Source organism: Bos taurus, chromosome Y, assembly GCF_002263795.3.
Source record: "Bos taurus isolate L1 Dominette 01449 registration number 42190680 breed Hereford chromosome Y, ARS-UCD2.0, whole genome shotgun sequence".
Lineage (NCBI taxonomy): Eukaryota > Metazoa > Chordata > Mammalia > Artiodactyla > Bovidae > Bos > Bos taurus.
In genome coordinates, this window is record NC_082638.1 from 6,357,890 (window position 1) to 6,380,178 (window position 22,289).

The 22,289-nt window shown below is 44.8% G+C and overlaps 1 long non-coding RNA gene and 1 other non-coding gene across 2 annotated transcripts in view; both read right to left on the reverse strand.

Moving 5' to 3' along the window:
- The window catches only part of LOC132344370 (uncharacterized), a 53,404-nt gene that overhangs the window by 10,905 nt on the left and 20,210 nt on the right, over positions 1 to 22,289 (reverse strand). The gene's annotated exons all lie outside the window — the stretch shown is intronic.
- Positions 1,130 to 1,201, reverse strand: TRNAC-GCA (transfer RNA cysteine (anticodon GCA)). The gene has a single exon. It is a non-coding gene; the product is annotated as a tRNA-Cys (tRNA).

Consider the following 22,289-nt stretch of genomic DNA (forward strand, 5'->3'; position numbering starts at 1 on the left):
TCCAAGCCAGGCTTCAGCAATACGTGAACCGTGAACTTCCTGATGTTCAAGCTGGTTTTAGAAAAGGCATAGAAACCAGAGATCAAATTGCCAACATCCTGTGGATCATCGAAAAAGCAAGAGAGTTCCAGAAAAACATCTATTTCTGCTAATTCAGTGGAGGCCTAGTCAAAAACCAAAATCTAAGCCTGTGAAGGCCTCAAGGTCACCAAACTGAAACCTAAGCACAACCAACCCCAAATAGCCAACTGGGCTTTAAGGGACAACCAACCAACAATTTCCTAACTTTGCTTCTGCTTTTCTCTATCAAAGTCTACCTCACGCCTGTTGGTGGAGCACTCCCAACCACTTCTGGTTAGGCACGGCCTGATTCAAATCAATGTTTGCTCAACTAAGACTCTTGAAATTGTTAACATGCCTCAGTTTATCTTTGAACCATGCACAGCCATACAGAGACACAGACATCCCCATACACACTCATCGATTCTCTTTTCAAGAGCTAACAAATTGCACGAGCGCACGTTGGTGTGAAGGGCCTCTCTCAAGACAGAGGTCATTCTTTTCCACTGTGAACTGAGGCAACAACATTCTCAAGACAGAGACTTTGAACCCCGGGCTGGCAGTGCGCTTCCATCACCACTTCAAGGTGGTGATGTGTGTTCTCTCACCCAAGTAGCCAAGGTCTGGTCTCAAGCTCGTACTAAGTCGCTTCAGCCACGTCCAACTCTTTTCGACCCCGTAGGCTGCAGCCCGCCAGGCACCTCTGTCCATGGGATGCTCCAAGCAAGAATATTGGAGTGGGATGTCATGCCCTTCTCGAGAGCATCGACCCCGAGTCTCTTGTGTCTCCTGTATTGAACACTAGTGCCACCTGGGGATGCTCCTAGGAGGCACAAGGAAACTTTTCACACCTGGAGCTTGAGTCAGAAGGACGCAGTAGCCACTACATCTCCTGTATTGACCTTCCACTACCATGCTGGTCGTAAATTTAGCATGAAAGAAAGTGCAAGTGAAGTCGCATCTGACTCTTTGTGACCCCGCGGACTGTAACCCACCAGGCTCTTCCGTCCATTGGATTCTCCAGGCAAGAATACTGGAGTGGGTTGCCATTTCCTTCTCCAGGGGAATCTTCCCCACCCAAGGATCGAACCTGGGTCTCCTGCATTGCAGGCAGACGCTTTACCGTCTAAGCCACCAGGGAAGTCCTTAAATTTGAGCCACCAGGGAAGCCTTCAATTTAGCACACTAAACCCAAACTTCTTGTATTCCCAGGTTTGCTCCTGGAAAAAAATAATAATAATAAGGTCCCTTGAGCCAAACTGAGAAAATCATGAAGCAAGCACAGCACAGAAAAACAGTCGAATAAAATTGGATCAGCTCAGAGAGTAGGAGAGAGGGACCTGCTCCCTGTACGAGGAACTATGTCCTCCTGGTAGGTAGGCAGGTGCCCACATAGGGCTCAGCCATGGATGAGAGGGGAAAGGAACAGGAGGCCGACTGCGCGTGGCATACGCCGCATTCCTCTTTGCAGACCTGACTCAGCTCCCCCTGGGCGTGAGCAAAGAAGAACAATTCATCATTAAAGGTTTTCCCGGATGCCTGCCAGGATCAAAGCCTTTGGAAGAAAGCTGCCTTTCTCTCTCACTTTAAGCCTTCCCTCTTATGTAAATATATTCCTAAAAAAAAAAAAAAAAACGCCTGCAGTATTTTCAGTAAAATGACACCGCAAACCTGCCGGCGGTCTTCCGGCTGGCTGGGTGCTTGGCAAAACATGTTTACCATCCTTATTAAAATGTGGCTTGGATCTGCAGAGTACAAACAGAAGCAGATGAGCAGGAAGGCAGAGTCCCTGGGGGAAGGAAGCGGGATACAGGTAGGCAGGAGCTTCAGATGGGCCTCTGTTCCTAATCTTTATCAGATAATCCTAAGTAACCAGGATGAATCGACTTGCAAACGAAACCCGATTTTCAGGCTCCAAAGTCTCCTATGGACAGAGTTTCTATTTTTTGGAGTAAATTTCACCCAAAGGGACAACCGTGAGCGTTACCATCAGCGACTTCGGATGTCTGGCATCCCCCATTCTATCAAGAGTTTCCGATTAATTTCAACGCTGTTTCTGTCCTGCATCTTCCAAAGTAAATAAGCTGAACGTCAGAGATGTTCATGAGGAGTTAACATTAAATTGTTATGCTGTCGTCACTAGAAAGAAAAACAAAGCCACAGTATGAAGGCACTGCATTTTCAAAAACTGTTCACGTGTTGTGCAAAATCCTTCCAAATGACACAGTTTCTCAGTTTTTCATTCCAGGGCTGACAGGGAAGATTATATTTCATGTTAGCTTTGTCTGCCACAGGAACAATTTATTATGTTTGTAGCAATTGATAATCAGGCTGAAAATATGCTTTGTGCTAACTGTACAGGTAAAAACTCAGGGTAATCCTGGTGTATACATGACCATATATTTATTTTAATCACACTAAGTGAATGTGCCCGTCACCACATTGTGATTTGATTTGGTTAAATATCAGCTGCGTTGCATCAGGCTCAGGTTCTGTTCTGCACTGTAACGCATGCTGTTTGAGCTGTCCCTTATAATGGTGTTTGTCTTTAATAATGCAATTACTTTCAGAAGTTTAACATGATGTACTCTGCATATAAGTTAAATAAGCAGGGTGACAGTATACAGCCTTGACGTAATCCTTTTCCTATTTGGAGCCAGTCTGTTGTTCCATGTCCAGTTCTAACTGTTGCTTCCTGACCTGCATACAGATTTCTCAAGAGGCAGGTCAGGTGATCTGATATTCCCATCTCTTTCAGAATTTTCCACAGTTTATTGTGATCCACACAAAAGTCAATAAAGCAGAAATAGATGTTTTTTCTGGAACTCTCTTGCTTTTTCCATGATCCAGCAGATTTTGGCAATTTGATCTCTGGTTCCTCTGCCTAAGTCCATCCTAAAGGAGATTAGTCCTGGGTATTCATTGGAGGGACTGATGTTGAAGCTGAAACTCCAATACTTTGGCCACCTGATGCGCAGAGCTGACTCATTGGAAAAGACCCTGACGCTGGGAGAGATTGAGGGCAGGAGGAGAAGGGGACGACAGAGGATGAGATGGTTGGGTGGCATCACCGACTCAATGGGTTTGGGTGGACTCCTGCAGTTGGAGATGGACAGGGAGGCCTGGCGTGCTGCGGTTCATGGGGTTGCGATGAGTTGGACACGACTGAGCAACTGAACAGAACTGAACTGAACTGTATGTCATAACCACAACAAAAACAGAATAGAGTGGAGGCAGGCCCAGTAAAGTATCTTATCAAACCCTCACAAGAAGCTTCTGCTATCTCCCCAATCACAAACGAGCACACAGATGCAGAACAATTAACGGCCTGTCCAGGATCCAGGGGGCCAGGTTGGATGCTAACCTGCTCAATCTGCCTCTCACGCGTGTCCTACCTGTGAATCCTTCACTCTACAGACAAAACATACAATTCCTCACCTACAATGAAACACACAATTTCTCACCTACAACATACGTGCTTCCATCCTGGCTCCCGGGAAGGGCTCTCATATTGTACCTTTGCAAGTGGGAAGGAAAGAAATCTCACCCTCAAAAGGTAAAGAGCAGGATGAAGGAGACCTTATACCAATTCCAGCAGCCTATCGTATCCATCCAGGGTCTCAGATAAACTCAGCGGGGAAACGTCTGGCTCCTGGAGCCGACACGCTCATTTTAATTCAATTGCATTTCTGATCTCAATTACATTTTACATACCATGTCACCTTTGGTCTTTGCATTCTCACATCATGTCTGATGTTTCCAAATTAATAAATACTGAGAAGTACTGAATTACTGAGTGGTACTCAGCACCTTTACTAAAGTACCTTTACTAAGTACCTTACTAGTAAAAGTACCTTAGTACTTTTAACATATTAAGTACTTTAAAAATACTTATTCATGTCCAGGGCTTCCCTCAGAGCTCAGTTGGTAAAGAATCCACCTGCAATGCAGGAGACCCTGGTTCAATTCCTGGGTCAGGAAGATCCCCTGGAGAAGGGATAGGCTACCCACTCCAGTATTCTTGGGCTTCCCTGGTGGCTCAGCTGGTAAAGAATCCACCTGCAATGCAGGAGACCTGGGTTCCATCCCTGAGTTGGGAGGATCCCCTGGAGAAGGAAAAGGCTACCCACTCCAGTATTCCGGCCTGGAGAATTCCACGGACTGTATAGTCCATGGGGTTGCAAAGAGTCGGACGTGACCGAGCGACCTTAACTTTCACTTTCACTTTTCATTCATGTCCTGGATGGAAAATACTATGTGGGCACTTTTGTAGCCCAAACATTATAATCGACTAGCAAACAGGCAGGGGACTTTGCAAAGGAAGTTCTGGTGGGCGCTGGACTATTATATACAGTTCTTGCTTCTGTGGGACACGTTGCACTGAAACTTGGCCCTCTAAAACATCATGACCATTACCTCCTAATTTCAAAGGATCAGGCATTTGAGAGCAGCCTATCTGTATGCTTCTGGTTCAGGGTCTCCTGTGAGGTTGCAGTCAAGACCTGAGCCAGGGCTCCAGCCATCTGAAGGTTTGACTGGGATTGAAGGAGGATGCAGTTTCAAGAAGAGGTGTGCACAGAGCTGTCAAGTTGGTGCTCGCTAGTTGTCAGGAAGCCTCCGTTCTTATTAATTATCACAAATACATTTCCATGGGGCTGCTTAACTGTCTTCGTGACATGAGAACTGGCTTCCCCCAGAAGCCAGGTGACCCCAGACAGAGCAAGGCAATAAGTGGCAACGCTTTTTGTGATCCGTCTGCTGAAGTCACGGTCGAAGAGGTCCCTAATGTTCTATCAGCAGTTATCATCCTGATGAGCCCTCATTGATGAGGAGTCAACTGTACAAAGACACGACTATCGGGAGGGCAACTCACTGGGTGTCATCTGGGATGCGGGCCAAACCATACTATTTCCCAGAAAACAATGAATTTTCAAACCCCACAGACCCCACTGGACCTTTGGTGGGCAAAGAAGGGTCAGGACCAAATCTAGGCCTGGAGACTTGTACCAGAAAGGTCCCCAGTGCAAATTTCAGCATCCAAAGGTGTATGGCAAATACAGGGTCCTTCTGAGATAATGAAAATCCCAAAGATCGCAGGCGATCCACTCCTGTGAATGGCCGAGGCAGCTAGAGAATCGCCCAGAGTCAAACAGATGGCAGTGTTGTCCTTCCAAACGGTGCACTCAGCTTGGGGCAAGAGTCCAGGCAGAAGCTGGGGAGAGAGAAGCCACCCCACCCCCTGAGATAGGAGTTGGCTGCAGATCAGGGTAGGTCTCCAGGCTGTCAAGTGAATGACGGCTAATCATGAATCAAAGACCCAGGTCAGAGGCTACAGCAGAGTTCTGTAACCTCAGAGGTGCCCGCCACCTTTCCCTGAAATACTGCTATAAGTGAAGGGATACCACTACAAATCCAGAGCCCATTCCTGGGTGGATCTGACTTTCCTACCTATTGTGGAAAGTTCTGGATCTAGAGATTTTTTTTTTTAATAAAAGAAAAAAACAAAAAAGAAGGAGGTGATGGCATTTGCCAGACTGAGCGACTTCACTTTCACTTTTCACTTTCATGCATTGGAGAAGGAAATGGCAACCCACTCCAGTGTTCTTGCCTGGAGAATCCCAGGGACGGGGAAGCCTGGTGGGCTGCCGTCTATGGGGTCGCACAGAGTCGGACATGACTGAAGTGACTCAGCAGCAGCAGCAGCAGTGAGCTGAGAAAACCACAGCAGTTTCCAGGGATGTTTGTCAAAACCAGATGCCTGCATCTCAGGACATGTTCCATGATGAGCAAATAAGCTCCCTACACACACACACACACACACACACACACATACACATCGCCTGTTTCATGCCAAGCACGTTCCATGACAAGCAAATAAGGTCCCTACACAAACACACACACACACACACACGAGTTTCTCACCAAGCCTTGGGGCTCCAATCTGAGAGGCAAGCCTGTTAAGAGCCAATGCTTGTGGGTCTCACAGATGCAAGCCTCCTTGCTCTTGAAGGCTACTTATTGGGGGGCTCCTCTCTTACATGCATGCTTTCAAAGGTGGGGTGCCTCAAGTGGGGTTCCAAGCCTTTCTTCCTCAGGAGTGAGGTCAGGATTCGCCGAACCCCAGGTCTTCCTCAAATCTTCTCTGTGTGGCTCCTTTTCAATACACAGGGCTGCCCCAGAAATCACGCATTACTACAACTCTGCCCAAAGTGGATTTTTTCCAGAACAATAATAGTTCTTTGAGTTCCTCTGTGCAAAATGAGAATTTTATGCTGGACAAGAAGACATTGATGTTGCCCTCATTTGCCACCGCACAAAGCAAAATCTTCCGTAAATGGCTGTGAGAAAGCTTTGGCTCCGTGTGACGGATTCTGACCTTCCCAGGTTCTGTTTTCGCCTTCATTCTCAGGTAGACAAGGCTGACTTAGTTTCGCACCCTAAAGTGCTTTGTAAAAATTATTCACCTCCCCAGCTTCCCTGGAAGCTGCAGCTAGCCTTGGTGTATCGTTGGAGGTGATGAGACCTAAGGGGCATACTCCTGGAGATTTCAGCAGTATTTCAGGAGTATTTCTAGCTTTCTGCTGAAATCTAGGAGATTTCTGGCTTTCTGCTGGAAGCATTTTTCCTTCCTTCCTCCCTCCTCTTTTTAATTTAATCCTCCAACACACACATTTGGGGAACTATCTTGCAAAAGGAGGCAGTGAGCATGAACACTGAGGGTACGAGCTGAAGACAGAGGCGAGGGAGACAGCCTGGGGTGTTGGTGTCAACATGGAGTCACTTCAGCTTTGTCACAGGCGATCAACCCCCAGCATAATTAGCACGATTAGCCCAGTACGGCCCAAAGTTATACAGACAGAGACACTCTTTTTCTTTGTAGAATCTATCAACCATAGCTCACAGAATTGTTGTTCTGCAGAGCATAGCTTAGGAAAGACTGACCAGTGTCGTCCAAAAGGATTTAAGTGAGGCAGGAGTTTGGGGGGTGTGGGTTCAGCTCCTCTACTGTGACATTGTAAAGAGCTGGTGCTTATGTTGAATTATTGTACATGGAAGAATGTGAGTTATTGTACATGGAACCTATGCACTGCTCCTTGTGATAGGAAAGAGTAGAGAAGCCTGGGAAACAGGGGTGAATCTTAATGCTGTGTTACCACAATTGAAAATAACTCAAAGCATGAAAATCAAACCCTGGAAGCCTTAGGTCAAGAGTGTAATAGTCACCTTTCTCTTCAGATCCCAAATATTGTAAATACCGTCTCCCAAATATTTTAAAGATTATCTCCCACCGTGAAGTTGATAATGCGGTTTTTATTACTCACTTGCACATCTTGTGTGCATGCTCAGTCGTGTCCAACTCTTTGAGGCCCCATGGGTGGACTACAGCCCACCAGGCTCCTCTGTCCATGGGGTTTTCCAGGCAAGAATATGGGAGTGGGTTGCCATTGCCTTCTCCAGGTTTCCATATCTTAGACGGGTTAAAAGTTAAAACATTTCCCATGAACGAAATATACCTCCCCAGTACTTGCTACCCCTAACTGTCTTCCATTTGCAATAATTCAAAATAAGCACCAACTCTTTACAGTTAATATTTTATAAGTTCTAAGCCTGAGAGGCAGGGTGCGGGTGCTGGGAAGGAAATGACACAGGGCTTAAGGGCTGTCCTGAATCTATGCTATCCAGGAGGGCAGCCCGTGGCCACACGCAGCTGCTGAACCCTTGAAATGTGACTAGCCCGAATTGTGATGCCCTGTAAAAGTGTTTCAAAGACTTGCTGTAAAAAAAAAAAAAAGAATATAAAATATTCATTAATAATATTTATTAATTACGTGCTGAAGTGATAATATTTTGGATGTATAGGATTGGTTGCATGTTTTATTAAAAATTAATTTCATCTGTTTCTTATTACTTTTTTCATGGCATTGCTCTGAAGTTTAAAATTAGAAATATGGCTTGTCATCTGGGGCTAGCATTACATTTCTCTTAGAGGTTGTGTTCTAGATGCTCTTTGTCCATGACTGGATTGTGAGTCTTTGGGGAAGTATTGGGGACTCAGTCTCCCCACCCATAGAATGAGGTGGCTGGAACATGTTGCTTACAGTTTTAGCTGTATGAATTATAAAAGCTGTGCATTTCTCTTTCCATTTTTCATCTCTTAAGTAAAATAGTCGTTTGTATGTTTTCCTGGGAAGAACACTAAGTTGAGCGGCTGTAAGCTTGGTTTGAATTCTGTTGCTTCTTCTTCTTGGCCTGGTCACCGGCCACCAATTTTTTAGCATCAGCTCAGTGGTGGGAGGGCTTCCCTAGTGGCTCAGATGGTAAAGCATCTGTCTGCAACACAGGAGACCCGGGTTCGATCCCTGGGTTGGGAAGATCCCCTGGAGAAGGAAATGGCAGCCCACTCCAGTATTCTTGCCTGGAAAATCCCATGGATCGCGGAGCCTGATAGGCTACCCTCCATGGGGTCGCAAAGAGTCGGACACGACTGAGCGACTTCACTTTCAGACTTTCACTTTTATTTCAATGGTGGGAGGCACCCTGATTGGAAATGTTCCGGAGACAGTGAAGCTGACTGTCAGTAGATACGTGGTTGCCTGGAAAGTGTTTATAAACACAGAAAACACCATATAGGAAAAAATATTTTAGGTGATGGAGGAACATCTCAGCAGGTTGCAGCCAGCAGCCTGAAGTAGGGAAGTACATAAAATGCCTCCCACAAGGGCCCCACGTTACTCAGCTTCAGTCATTCTGCGGAAGGCCAAGCCATTACCACTTAGCTTCCCAGCAGCAAGAGAACCTCAGTGAGAAAACAAATATATGCCACGTGCTATTCAGGAACTGGGAATACAGTTGGGGAAAAAAGAAAAAAATCAGGCCTGGCTTCTTCTCATGCTGGTTATTTTTCTGCACAGGCCACAGGGTACAGCATTGCACAGATGCATGCAGCAGCAATCAGGAGCATAAGCGGCACAGGAGGCAGGCAAGGGGCGACTTTTCTCTAAACCTGATACAGACTTTTCTTCAAACACGATACAAAGTTCCTCTCTGTTCAGGTCGTAACCTTTGAAATATTCCATGTAAATCGTCCTAAGAATTCTGCAGTTTTTCTTGTTGTTGTTGTTTTTAAGTGCTTTATTGATTTATTTATTTTTGACTGCACGGGGTCTTGGTTGCTGCAGGTGGGCCTTCTCTAGTTGCAGTGAGCTGGCTTCTCATTGCAGCGGCTTCTCTTGCTGTGGAACACAGGCTCTTGGGCTCATCAGCTTCAGTGGTTGTGGTGCATGGGGTTAGCTGCCCCGTGGCATGGGGGAAGTCTAGTTTACAACTGAGGCATCCACCCCACCGTCCCCTGGCATTGGCATTGGCAATTGGCATTGGCAGTTGGGTTAACCCCTGGACCGCCAAGGAAGTCCTGCAGTGAGTTGTATGTTCTGTGATACAAGCAAGTGACTGGTCAGGGTAGCTTAAGGACTATAGGATGAATAAGAAGAGACGAAGCAACTCAGAAGATAATAGATACCCAGGGTGATGCCACATGCCAAAGGAAAGAAAAGTCTGGCAATTGCATGGGGCCATTTCTTGAACTTATACGTTAGAGTAAAACCACTCCAAAATCACTGCAGATGGTGACTGCAGCCATGAAATTAAGACTTTGCTCCTTGGAAGAAAAGCTGTGACCAACCTAGATAGCATATCAAAAAGCTGAGACGTTACTTTGCCAACAAAGGTCCTTCTAGTCAAAGCTATAGTTTTTCCAGTAGTCATGTGTGGATGTGAGAGTTGGACTATAAACAAAGCTGAGTGCAAAATAGTTGATGTTTTTGAACTGTGGTGTTGGAAAAGACTCTTGAGAGTCCCTTGGGCTTATGGAGATCCAACCAGTCTATCCTAAAGGAAGTCAGTCCTGAATATTCATTGGAAGGACTGATGCTGAAGCTGAAACTCCAATCCTTTGGCCACCTAAAAGACCCTGATGCTAGGAAAGCTTGAAGGCAGGAGGAGAAGGGGACGACAGAGGATGAGATGGTGGGAGGGCATCACCGACTCAATGGACATGAGTTTGAGTGAACTCTGGGAGTTGGTGATGGACAGGGAAAGCCTGGCGTGCTGCGGTCCATGGGGTCGCAAACAGTCGGACACTACTGAGTGACTGAACTGAAATGAACTGAATACATTAGAATAGTGGGTTTTAAGACCTTGAGCTGAGGTGTGGGTTTTCAGACCTTTGGACCAAGGTCCAAACTTAAAGGTTTACCTCTGGGCCAACGGGTCACAATCAGAAGCCACTCTGTAGGTTTAGCTGGATAGGCTTCCTCCCCAAAAGTCTTTGTACATTTGTACTTCAGCTATTATGAAATGATGTGCAATTCATATACTGTCACAACTGACGTCACTCAAAACACCTGTGTTCATAAAGACTCAAGATAAAACTCTGTACCTAGATACTTTGCAGAATTCTAGCTCACGGAGTAGATATAATCAGACACGTGTGATGACCTGGTCACTGGAAGCGGAATAGTGCCCAGACAGGCTCTTTTCCTTGTTTCATTTTTCATTCATCCACTGTGTCTATACGAACTGCGTGCCTGTGTTTTGGGTCAAATGGTGTTCCCCCCTCACACACACAAAGTTCATGGGTTTGAAATCCTAAACTCCCTAGGAGCTCAGAATGTGACCTCATTTGGACACAGGTCTGTTTCAGGAGTAGTTAAGTCAGAATGGTACTTCTGAAAATGACCTGTTTCCAAATAAGGTCACGTGGGGGGTCGCAGAATGTTGGACACGGCTGAGAGCCTAGCATGCTGAGTTGAAATGAGGCCATACTGTCATGGGAGCAGCAGAAGGGACTCATTCAGCATAACCGGCATCCATATTTGTTTATTTTCAGCTGGACGGGTAGATGCACTTGGGCTTTGTGTAGCTGCAGGAAACGGGGCTACACTCTAGTTGCGGGGCTCGGACGTCTCACTGTGGCCCTTCTCTCGTTGTGGACCATGGCCTCTAGGGCTCACATGTGTCACTAGTTGCAGCCTGAGAGCCCAGTTGCCCCTCGGCTTCTGGGAGATTCCCAGACCGGGGGTGGAACCTGTGTCCCCTGCACCGGCAGCCAGATTCTTAACCACTGGACCACCAGGGAAATCCCAGGACCGACATCCTTACGAAAAGAGGAATTTGGCCCCAGAGACAGACATGCAGGAGAACGCCTTATAGAGACTGGAATCCGGCTGTCACAAGCCAGGGAACGTACCAGCTGCTAGGAGAGAGGCCTGGAACGCACAGATCCTTCCCTGGTGTGTTCAGAGAGAGCCTGTCCCTTGCCAACACCCGATCTCAGACTTTCAGCTGCAATACCATACATTTCCATTGTCTAAGCCCCCCCATCTGCGATATTTGTGCAGCAGCCCTGGAGAACTAACAGACCCTGCTGAGTGCCAGGTCTGATTCTGACTGCTGAACAAGAGCCATTCAGGTCTTGCCCTCACAGAATTTAGGTACTGCAGGGCTGAGATGGAAGTCAGTAAGATGATTTCAGACAGTGATCAGGAACACCCCGTACACACAGCTCATTACAGATTCTTCTTCTTTATGTTAGTGATCACAAAAGTGTGAGCTGTAAAGACTTAAACTTGAATAACTGTGATGGTGGTGTGCGTTCCATTCTGGAAATGAATGGCCTGTCGACATTTATTCAGACATTCAGACACTCAGAATCTCCCATTATAGAACCTCATACTTATAATTTGGGTTGTGTGTTGCTTAGTCATTCAGTTGTGTCTGACTCTTTGTGACCCCATGAAATGCAGCACACCAGGCTTCTCTGTCCATCACTGTCTCCCAGAGTTTGCTCAAACTCATGTCCATCGAGTCGGTGATGCCATCCAGCCATCTCATCCTCTGTTGTCTTCTTCTCCTGCTGTCTTCAGTCTTTCCCAGCATCAGGGTCTTTTCCAATGTAAGTCCAAAGAGTTAAAATTCTATCTTCCATTTTTTTTCTCAATGTGCATTATCACTGTTTAGTATGATACCTCCTAATCAGCATTACTTCTCTTATATTCCTTCTGTGTAATATAAATTTATATCTTTACACTACAAGTCTGTAAAACCTCATGTAACATATAGCCAAGTTACCTAGGCAGCTTTTAAAAAATAATTCTTTTCATTGTATATCACTGGGCATTTTTTAAAATGTTAACAGAGGATTAGAGAATCGTCTGAATAAAAAAGTGGAAAGTTGGGATGATTTATTGGCCACGCGGCTGGCACCCTCCGTGAGAGTGTACTCAGGAGTGTGTCGTGTAGATTAATGAATGAATAAAACAATATTGGCATGAAGGCAGAGAAACAAGCTGCCTAGTTGGAGGTGCTCATGGAGCTTTCCATGGGTTGATGTGAATACATAAATTTAAATATGTGCTACAATGTCAAACTTAAAAAAACAAGGCCGTTGACAGTATACATTTCGCCATTGCCTCAAGTAAGTCTTCACCAGGAAAAAAAAAAAGTTTTATGAGTGTACATTGACAAATAGCAGATGAATGGATAGGTACACAGATAACTGGCTATAGACTATTGTGTCTAGGAAATAAAATGGAGAGTTTTTCCAAGCCGGTGTTTCAAGCTGTCTCCTCAAGTCCAGAAGCGTCCCTTCCCTCTGCTGGGACCTTTGCATTTTCTCAGGATAAGTCTTTATCATGCAGAGCTCTGCAGCGTTTCAGGGGTTTGGCATAACGGACCTAACAAACACCTCTGTCTTGGGAATGAGGAAACCCCTCCCTGGACACTTTTGAGTCCCAACCTTTATGTGTGTATATATATATATATGTGTGTGTGTGTGTGTGTATATTTATATTTATTTATGTATGTATGTATATAAAATCTGGGGGTCTCCCTGGTGGCTCACACATTACAGAATCTGCGTGCAATGCAAGAGACCCAGGTTCCATCCCTGGGTTAGGAAGATCCCTGGAGGAGGAAATGGCACCCCACTCCACTGTTCTTGCCTGGAGAATCCCATGGACGGAGGAGGCTGGTGGGTATGGTCCGTAGGGTTGCCAAGAGTCAGACACTGACACTCATTTTCATTGTATGTATACTAGCTTGGGTCTGTTAATCCCACACACCTTATTTGTTCCTCTCTCCTCCCTCCTCCCCACTGGATACTGCAAGTTCGTTTTCTACATCCGTGAGTCTGTTCCTATTTTGCATATGCATTCATTTGTGTTATTTTTCAGATGCCACATGTAAGCAAGAGCGTACAGGACTATTTGTCTTTCTCAGTCTGACATTTCATTAAGCATAAGATTCTCTCAGTTCATCCATATTGCTGTAAACGGCAGTATCCCATTCTTTTAATAGCTAATATTCCAACTATATGTATAAATCATATCTGCATAAGGCAATCATCTGCTGATAAGCACTTGCATTGCTCCCACATGCTGGCTACTGTAAATAACGCTGCTGTGAACCCTGGGGCGGATGTGTCTTTTCGACTTGGAGTTTTCATCTTTTCTGGGTGTATGGTCAGAAGTAGGATTGCTGAATCATACGGTAACTCTATAGTGTTTTGAGGAACCTGCAGACTGTTCTCCACAGTGACCAGACCGATTGACGTTCCCACCAGCGGTGTACATGGGTTCCCAGGTCTCCACATCCTCTCCAGCATTTATTATTTGTAGACTTTCGGATGATAGCTGTTTGGCAAGGGTGAGGTGATACCTCACTGCGGTTTTGATTTGCATTTCTCTAATAGCTGGTGGTGTCGAGCACCAGTTTCTGCCTTTACAGCTGCAGCTGACCAAGGATGGTCCTCCGAGATGCCATGGACTGCTCTGAGCTGAAGTCTGAGCAGCGGGACTTTTTACAGCTCCCTGGGTGCTTGGAACGTGCAAACAAGGCTTGAAAGTGCTGCTCTTAAACCTTGTTACTCAAAGTCCGCTCCATGGATCTGGTTACTCAGAGTGTCGGCATCACGCAGGGGCTTGTTGGAAATGCAGATCCACAGGTCCCATCCCATATCAGAACTTCCTACGTGAATCTGTGAGCACCTTTAAATGCCATTGACTAATAAGCCCCTTCTCCTCTCTTTGGTTGTGGCTCAGCTGGTTGAGAATCCGCCTGCCATGTGGGAGACCTGGGTTTGATCCCTGTGTCAGGAAGATCCCCTGGAGAAGGCAAAGGCTCCCCACTCCAGTATTCTCGCCTGGAGAATTCCACGAACTCTATGATCCACGGGGTCGCAAAGAGTCGGACCAGACTGAGCAACTTACACTTTACTTAACTTCCTCTCTTTGGTAAAGTGGTTATTCCAGTGCCTTCAGACACCAGCTCTACATAGATGACTCCCAGATGGATCTTCCCCGATACTTTATAACCCTGTTTGTACTGGGATAATGTAAGACTGCGGGGGCTTCCCGCTGGTTATGACTTTGAGAGCCGTGCTTGTGGTTTGAAGTCTGCCGATGCTCTGACTCCCGGCTTCACTAAAAACGTGACTTTGGCAGTGCGCCATTGTTTTTCTTACAGCTTCGTGCATTTTCTGTGAGGAGGAGATAGTTCAGAACTGAGCTGCCACCGTGTGCCAGCTCAGAAGCGGAAATTACTTTCTTGCACTTTAAAAAAAATTATTTATGGGTTTGTTTGTTTGTTTGGTCTGGAGCTCCTATTATTTAGATATTGGACCTACCGGAGTGGTCCTCTGATTTTCCTTCCTTTCTCTCCTGTTATCCATCTCCTTGTTCTTTTATTCCATTTTTAATGGAGCTCCTCATTCTCACCTTCAGTCTTACTTGTATCCCCTTGGCACAGACATTTTCACGTCTGCCAGGCTGTCTTCCAGCTGCTGACACCCACGACTCTTGGCTGGGACCTTTCTGTGCCAATGACTGCTCTCTTGCTCTTGTGAGTAGCAAACCAGAAATGCCAAGGAATAATCCTGCCGTCAGAACCTTCAGTTCACTCCTGACAGGCCTTCGGTCAGCATATTTCCCTGGAGAGACATCCAAGCTGTTGTGTGAATCCACAGCCTGTCCCTTTTCGTTGCCTAGTAATATTCCACAGTATAGTCATTCCACAGTTGGTTTAACCATCCATCTGTTGAAGGACGCAGGGAGCTGTTTCCAGTTTGGGGCAATTACCGATAAAGCAGCTGTGAACATTCATACATGGATCTTTGCGTGAACGTAAATTTCTTTCCTCTGAGACCGGAGCCCAAGAGAGCGGTTGGTGGGTTTTAGAGTATTTGCACTTGTCACAGTTTTTGATGGATCATCAGTGCTGACCTGGAGGTGTCTGGACTTCACCTAACAGTCACAGAAAGTGTTACATGCTTTTGAGCAGATAGGATGTGATCACAGTATTGTTCTATGAAAAATAATCGTCTCATGCAGTGTGGAGACCTAAATTGGACGCGAGTCTGAGCCACTGCTGTAATCGTTAAGTTGAAGGATGAAGGGCAGGAGCCGGAAGAGAGTCAATGGGAGTGGAGAAGAGAAACCGATCCAAGGTTAATTCCACACTGGAAAAGGATACCGTTGTAAAAAAAAATATGACCCATGGACTTTAACCCCTCAGAGGATATTTGAGGAGAACTCAAAACAACAAAGCAAAGCAGAAAGGAAACTCGTTCTGCTTGCATTTATTTTTAATTAATGTAGCCATAGAATGTTAAAAAAAACATTTCCTATAAACAAAACTCTGGCTTAAAGAATAGCGGAGGGGGAAAAAGAAAATCACCTCATTTTTTTCCTGTCTGCACCCTCTGGGTACTGCTTTTAATAAAATGAAACATGATGTGCCTCTGTGGGTAAATGATGGTTTTTCCCCTAATATATTCTGATTCAGACTATTTTCAGAGAGCCTGATCTGAAAATGGCTCCCATATCTATAAAAAGCACATGTATTTTGAGAAATAAAAGATGAGAAACAAGCAGGAAAAAGATACTTTAAAAAAAAAAGGAACAAAATACTGCAGCCTGTCTAGTTATAACTGGAGCCAAGAATTTGATGTCTTGAGAAAAGAATTCTCTGCAACCGTTTTAGAAAAAGGTAGAACCCAGATAAAAATAAGCTTCTAGCAAATGGAGCCTGGACAAGAAGTCACAATCCCCCCAAAAAAATCTAATTAAAAATATGTATTATCTCACTTGCACATGTCATTTTTCGTACCTTGAAGACAAATTACTATTCAATCTTTTCAAAGAACTGTCCCATGCTTGTCAGAGCTTTCTATCTCTTTGTGGTTTCTTTTTAAAGAGGTAAAATCGGGGGGTCAGGGGTGGGCGTTTCTTGTTTTCCTGGTAAAATTGCTTTTCCTGACAAATACTTCAAGGTAGAGAGCAAACCCATCATTCCATTCAAATTTGGTTGGTCAGGAAAGCCAGTTTCACTACAGAAGAAACATCAAGCGAGGAAACAGGAAACCTACAAAGGTACAGCTGGGTTCAGTGGATGAGCTGGAGGGTCGCACCATTGTTGAAATCCGTCATACAAAACCCCAGTCAGAGAGACTAGGGACTAGAGAAGCTGGGTATGGCGTTCTCTGTATCCATCTCTTTCTGCAGTTAGCTCATTCTCCAGCCTCCGCTAGAGTTCTTCTACACAGGGGACATAGGGTTTCTGTTCCAAGGCTGCCTTTAACGAGGCATTATGCCTTGCTTCAGATCATGGTGTGTGTATGCATTCTAAGTCGCTTCAGTCCTGTCCAACTCTTTGCGACCCCATGGACTGTAACCCACCAGGCTCCTCTGTCCATGGGATTCTCCAGGCAAGAATACTGGAGTCGGTTGCCTTGCCCTCCTCCAAGGGATCTTCCTGACCCAGGGTTCGAACCTGGGTCTCCTGCATTGCAAGCAGATTCTTCACCATCTGAGCTACCAGAGAAACCCTCATGTCGTGGAGCTACCCCCAAAGCCCCCAAAGCTCCTTCTCCTGAGATTGTATCAGAAGCATCCCAGATACTCTGAAGCACATGCGGTTTTTCTACCATATTTATAGACGCCAGCATGCTCCTTCCACAGCCTCCAGGGGTGGAGAGGTTTTATGGAATCAGTCATACGTCAGACTTTTTTAGCTTGCAGATCCCCAATTTCCCAGGTTCTCTTCCATATCAGTGAGGCCATTATCGAATCATAGCACACATACGGGGGTTTTCTGTATCTAATGACCAGTTCCTCGAATAGGTGTTAAAGTTGTCAAGTATATATAACTTCTAACCAAGCAAAGGGGAAAAGCCTAATTCCAAGCTTACGAGTGATTGCATACAGAACAGCTTTTAAATCTGTTATTCCTTTAAGAAGGAAAGTGAAAGTCACTCAGTCATGTCCAACTCTTTGCAACCCCAACGACTATACAGTCCATGGAATTTTCCAGGCCAGAATACTGGAGTGAGTAGCCTTTCCCTTCACCAGGGGATCTTCCCAACCCAGGGATCGAACCCAGGTCTCCCGCATTGTAGGCTCAGTCTTTACCAGCTGAGCCACAAGGGAAGCCCTTTAAGAAGGAAGTGCCTTTAAAACCACTCTTTGGTGCAAAAGCACATCACTTTCGTGGTTCTCAAAACTTGCTGTGTTTGTTCTTTTTAAACCTTAAAATTATTTTCCTCCAAGTAGATCACACCCATTCGTTTGTGGGAAAATTGGTATTTTTACCAAGCACACTCTCAAACATCGATAAATGCAAGTGACGGAAACACGTGTTACATGGAGCCAGACCCAAGACAGCCCCCAGGGATGTTGACCAGCTGAATTTATGCCCTTGTGGAGTCCACTTCCACCCTCGGTGAGGACTCTCAAGCAGCATCTAGCAAGGCAACAGAGGGGCTAAGTTGCCAATCAAGTGACGTTGCTCTCTGGGAACCACACCCCCAGCCTTCAGATCATTACAGCCCTGGTCAAAAACTGACCACAGCCTCCTGAAAGAAACAGAGCCAGAATTACCCAGCTATTAATACGAAACTCTCAAATTCCTGATGCATAGAAACCTGGGGAGGTAAGACATTATGAGAGACAGGAAAACAGTGTTAACTGCTCAGTGGTGTCCAACTCTCTGTGACCCCAAGGACTGTAGCCCGCCAGGCTCCTATGTCCATGGGATTCTCCAGGCAAGAATACTGGAGTAGGTTGCCATCCCCTTCTCCAGGGGATCTTCTCAACTCAGGGATCAAACCTCCTGTATTGCAGGCAGATTCTTTACCAGCTGAGCCACCTGGAAGATAAGAAATTATTACTATTGTTTTAAGCCACTGCATTCTGGGGGTGCTCTGTTACACAGCCCTAGGAGTAGGAACACACACATATACACATATCAAACACAGATTACCCAGAAAAGGATTCAACTCCAACAGATAGTTTTTTTTTCTGTTTATAAAGTGTCAGCCCTTCCAGCAGAGTATTCAGTGAACCAGATAAAAAAATACTTTTTTTACTGATGGTCTTTATAGTATCAAAAATGAAACATAGATACTTTGCACATTAGTTAGCTTTTTTCTTCTTAGAAACACTGTACCTTTTCTTACAAAGTTCCTTTTTCTAATTGTATTCTGATAAAAGCAGCAGAGTTGGTCTGTATTCCTCTCTGAAATTTCCCATAACTGGTTGGATACGGTTGCCACCAATCCTGTGAATTTTGAAATTATTTGATATGTAATTTAATTGACAAAAAAATATTAATCAAGTTGAATCCATGTAGAGTGTGATTTAAATTTTTCCATGAAAGAGAGCTTAATTGAGTTGAGGGAAAATATTGAGGTAAAATTTAAAATGCTCTCTCAAATATTTGCACTGAAGAAGGATTAAAGTCATGTTTTTTCTTTACTCTGTGTATGTAAAGGCCTGAATATTTTTAAAGCTACATTACAAATAAAACTACTGGATATGCCAAGCCTGATGGATTTTTAAGAAACAAATTGTGAGTCCTCTGAACCAGACTTGCTGTATTTTGAGACATATTTCCAATCTTGCCAGGAAATTCTTATCAGGTTACCAATCTCTCTTGTAGCCAAACGTATCAAATTAGATTCATGGAACCAAATATATGAAAGCTCATAGATAGATGGAGTAACTCAGTTCTTGAAATTATATGAGCCCATCCAATATTAGCAGACCTCTAAAGAGAACACAGCCTATTACACGCAACAAAACTTAAAACAAAAATTAAGACGATTCTCCCACTGTAGCAGGGGGATTCCCAGTGACAGAAAAATGCCTTCTGTACTCTGGGTAATGACCCCACATGCAGAATACTTTAACAGTACTTTATTCATCCAGACATTTTTTTCTACCCACAGATACCTCCTTTGCATCCCAAAATCCACTCCCTAATTTTACAAGGAAATAGCCTATTATTAAGGGAGGATAAGTCAGTTCAGTGACTGTCTTGCTGTCTTGTGGTTTGAGTTTTTATTTTTATCCTTTATATCAGGGGATAAAAAAGTGGCACAAATTGGCTTTTTTTTCTTTTTTTTTGTTTGATGTTTAGCAAGTGCTTTCTCTGAGCAGAGAGCTGATCTAAGCATGACAGTGCTGCTAGTCATTTAATCCCTGGCAACCAGGGTGAGCTGGGTTTCCCTGGTGGCTCAGAGGTAAAGAATCTTGCACGCAATGCAGGAAACCCGGATTTGATCCCTAGGTTGGGAAGATCCCCTGGAGGAGGACATGGCAATCCACCCCAGGACTCTTGCCTGGAGAATCCCATGGACAGAGGACCCTGGTGGGCACAGTTGGACACAACTGAAGCAATTAAGTAGCAACAGCAGTGGTAACGAGTGTGCGTTATTCCCATTTCACAGAAAGAACCTTGAGGCTCGGGGAGACTGAAAAATCCTGCCCAGCTCATAAGAGGAGTCAGTCCAACAGAGGACAAGGATTTGAACCTGTGAAGTGTAATATAACACCACAGCCTCATACAACCATAGTCTACTATTGGTCACTTGAATCACTAGATACAGCCACCACGGGCACCTGTTCTCAGGGGCTTGAAGACAAGCCATTGTATCATCTCTCCGTGGGTCATGACGTCATATAATTCCCAGGAAACTGGGGACTGTCCTGTGCAGGTGGTTTATACCTTATGCTCTTATACTGATTCCAAAGTGTAACAAAACCTAACAAAGGGGGTTCCAAAATCACTGCAGATGGGGACTGCAGCCATGAAATTAAGAGACGCTTGCTCCTTGGAAGGAAAGTTATGACCAACCTAGACAGCATATTGAAAAGCAGAGACATTACTTTGCCAACAAAGGTCTGTCTAGTCAAGGCTATGGTTTTTCCAGTGGTCATGTTTGGATGTGAGCGAGTTGGACCATAAAGAAAGCTGAGTGCAGAAGACTTGATGTTTTTGAACTGTGGTGTTGGAGAAGACTCTTGAGAGTCCCTTGGACTGCAAGGAGATCCAACCAGTCCATCCTAAAGGAGATATGTCCTGGGTGTTCATCGGAAGGACTGATGCTGAAGCTGAAACTCCAATCCTTTGGCCACCTCATTCGAACAGCTGACTCATTAGAAAAGACCCTGATGCTGGGAAAGATTGAGGGCAGAAGAGAAGGGGACGAAAGAGGATGAGATGGTTGGATGGCATCACCGACTCAATGGACATGAGTTTGAGTAAAGTCTGGGAGTTGGTGATGGACAGGGAGGCCTGGCGTGCCGCGGTCCATGGGGTCACAGAGAGTCGGACACGACTGAGCGACTGAACTGAACTGAACTGAGCAAAGGTGTCAATGCCACTGCTACAAATGCTTAATGTATAAATATATATATATATATATATATAAAATACATTCAAAGGGGTTTTTCCCAGTTTATAAGACTGCAATTGAAAACTCAAGTACTTGTCTAATTCGGTACAGAAGAGATTCTAAAAGCAGAGCTTTTTTTTTCTGATTTACATTTTTTAAAAAAACTTCTTTTTAACTGAAGGATAACTGCTTTACGATATCGTTTTGGCTTCTGCCATACAACAGCATGAATCAGCTACAAGTGTACACATGTCCCCTCCCTCTTGAACCTCCCCTCCTCATCCTGCCTCTCTAGGTTGTCACAGAGTACCTAGTCAAGCTCCCTGTGTTATACACCAACTAGGAAATGCTTGGAGAAAAGGGTTAGGCTGTATGGGTCGATGTCAGATTTCAGGCAGCATCAATACAGAGCTAATTGTTCTAGTCTTATATATTCCCACGTTCTGTATAACATCCTACATATTCTCCATCAGTTTTAAGATGAGACACGCACTGTGGGCAATTCAAAATGAGAATCAGTTTCTAAAACACGTTAGTCTATGGTAATTGACAGCAAATATGCAACTGGGGAAAACCTAGCTATTTGGACACTGGAAAGTGAGATTACCTTCTATTGGCAATCTGTCTGTGGGAAATCTACATAGATGTTAAAGGATAAACAGTTGGTTCAATTCCTTCGTGCTAGGGACTCAGCGATCTGTTCCTGGGAAGATTTATAAAGACTCACCAAACAGGGTAAAGACTTAGAATGAACGTAAGGGATTAGGGCTTCCCTGGTGGCTCAGTGATAAAGAATCCTCTTGCCAATGCAGGAGACGGGGCTTCAGTTCCTGGGTGGGAAAGATACCACTTCCAGGGATTAAAGAAGGGAATGGCAAGCCACTCCAGTATTCTTGCCTGGGAAACCGCATGGACAGAGGAGCCTGGCGGGCTGCAGTCCGGGGGGTCACAGAGTCGGACATGACTTAGCAACTAAACACCACCACACCACCACAAGGGGGAAGTGATTGTAGAGGAACTGTCCAGTTATTAAAACGTTGCATCCCTGAAGGTACCTGAGTGGGGTCAAAACACCTAAGCGCAACACAGGCGAATTCTGTAGCTGCTTTCCACAGTAAAGCACCTTAGGAGAAGAAGAAGAAAAATGGTGATAATGTTAATTTAAAAAAATATCATCTTTGGTTTATGTACATTCCTGAAAAACGTTACTTTCTGAGCAAATATCCCTGGATAAAACTTAGCTACAGTGTAGCACTGCAGTTGTTGACTGACATCTCTCGGTTAGTTGTTTTTTTTTTTTCCTGAGATAGCCATCCAGTATCCGAAAATTTAATTTAAAATCTTAACCAAAAAAAGTCATTGCAGAGTCTCTAAAGAGAATCGATGCAGTTACCTCATTTTCCAAACAGTGAATCTGAAGGTTAAACAAATGGACTAAACTATCCACAGTAATTAATTACCTTTAATGTTTTTTTCCCTTTGTCATCCGGCAAAGCAG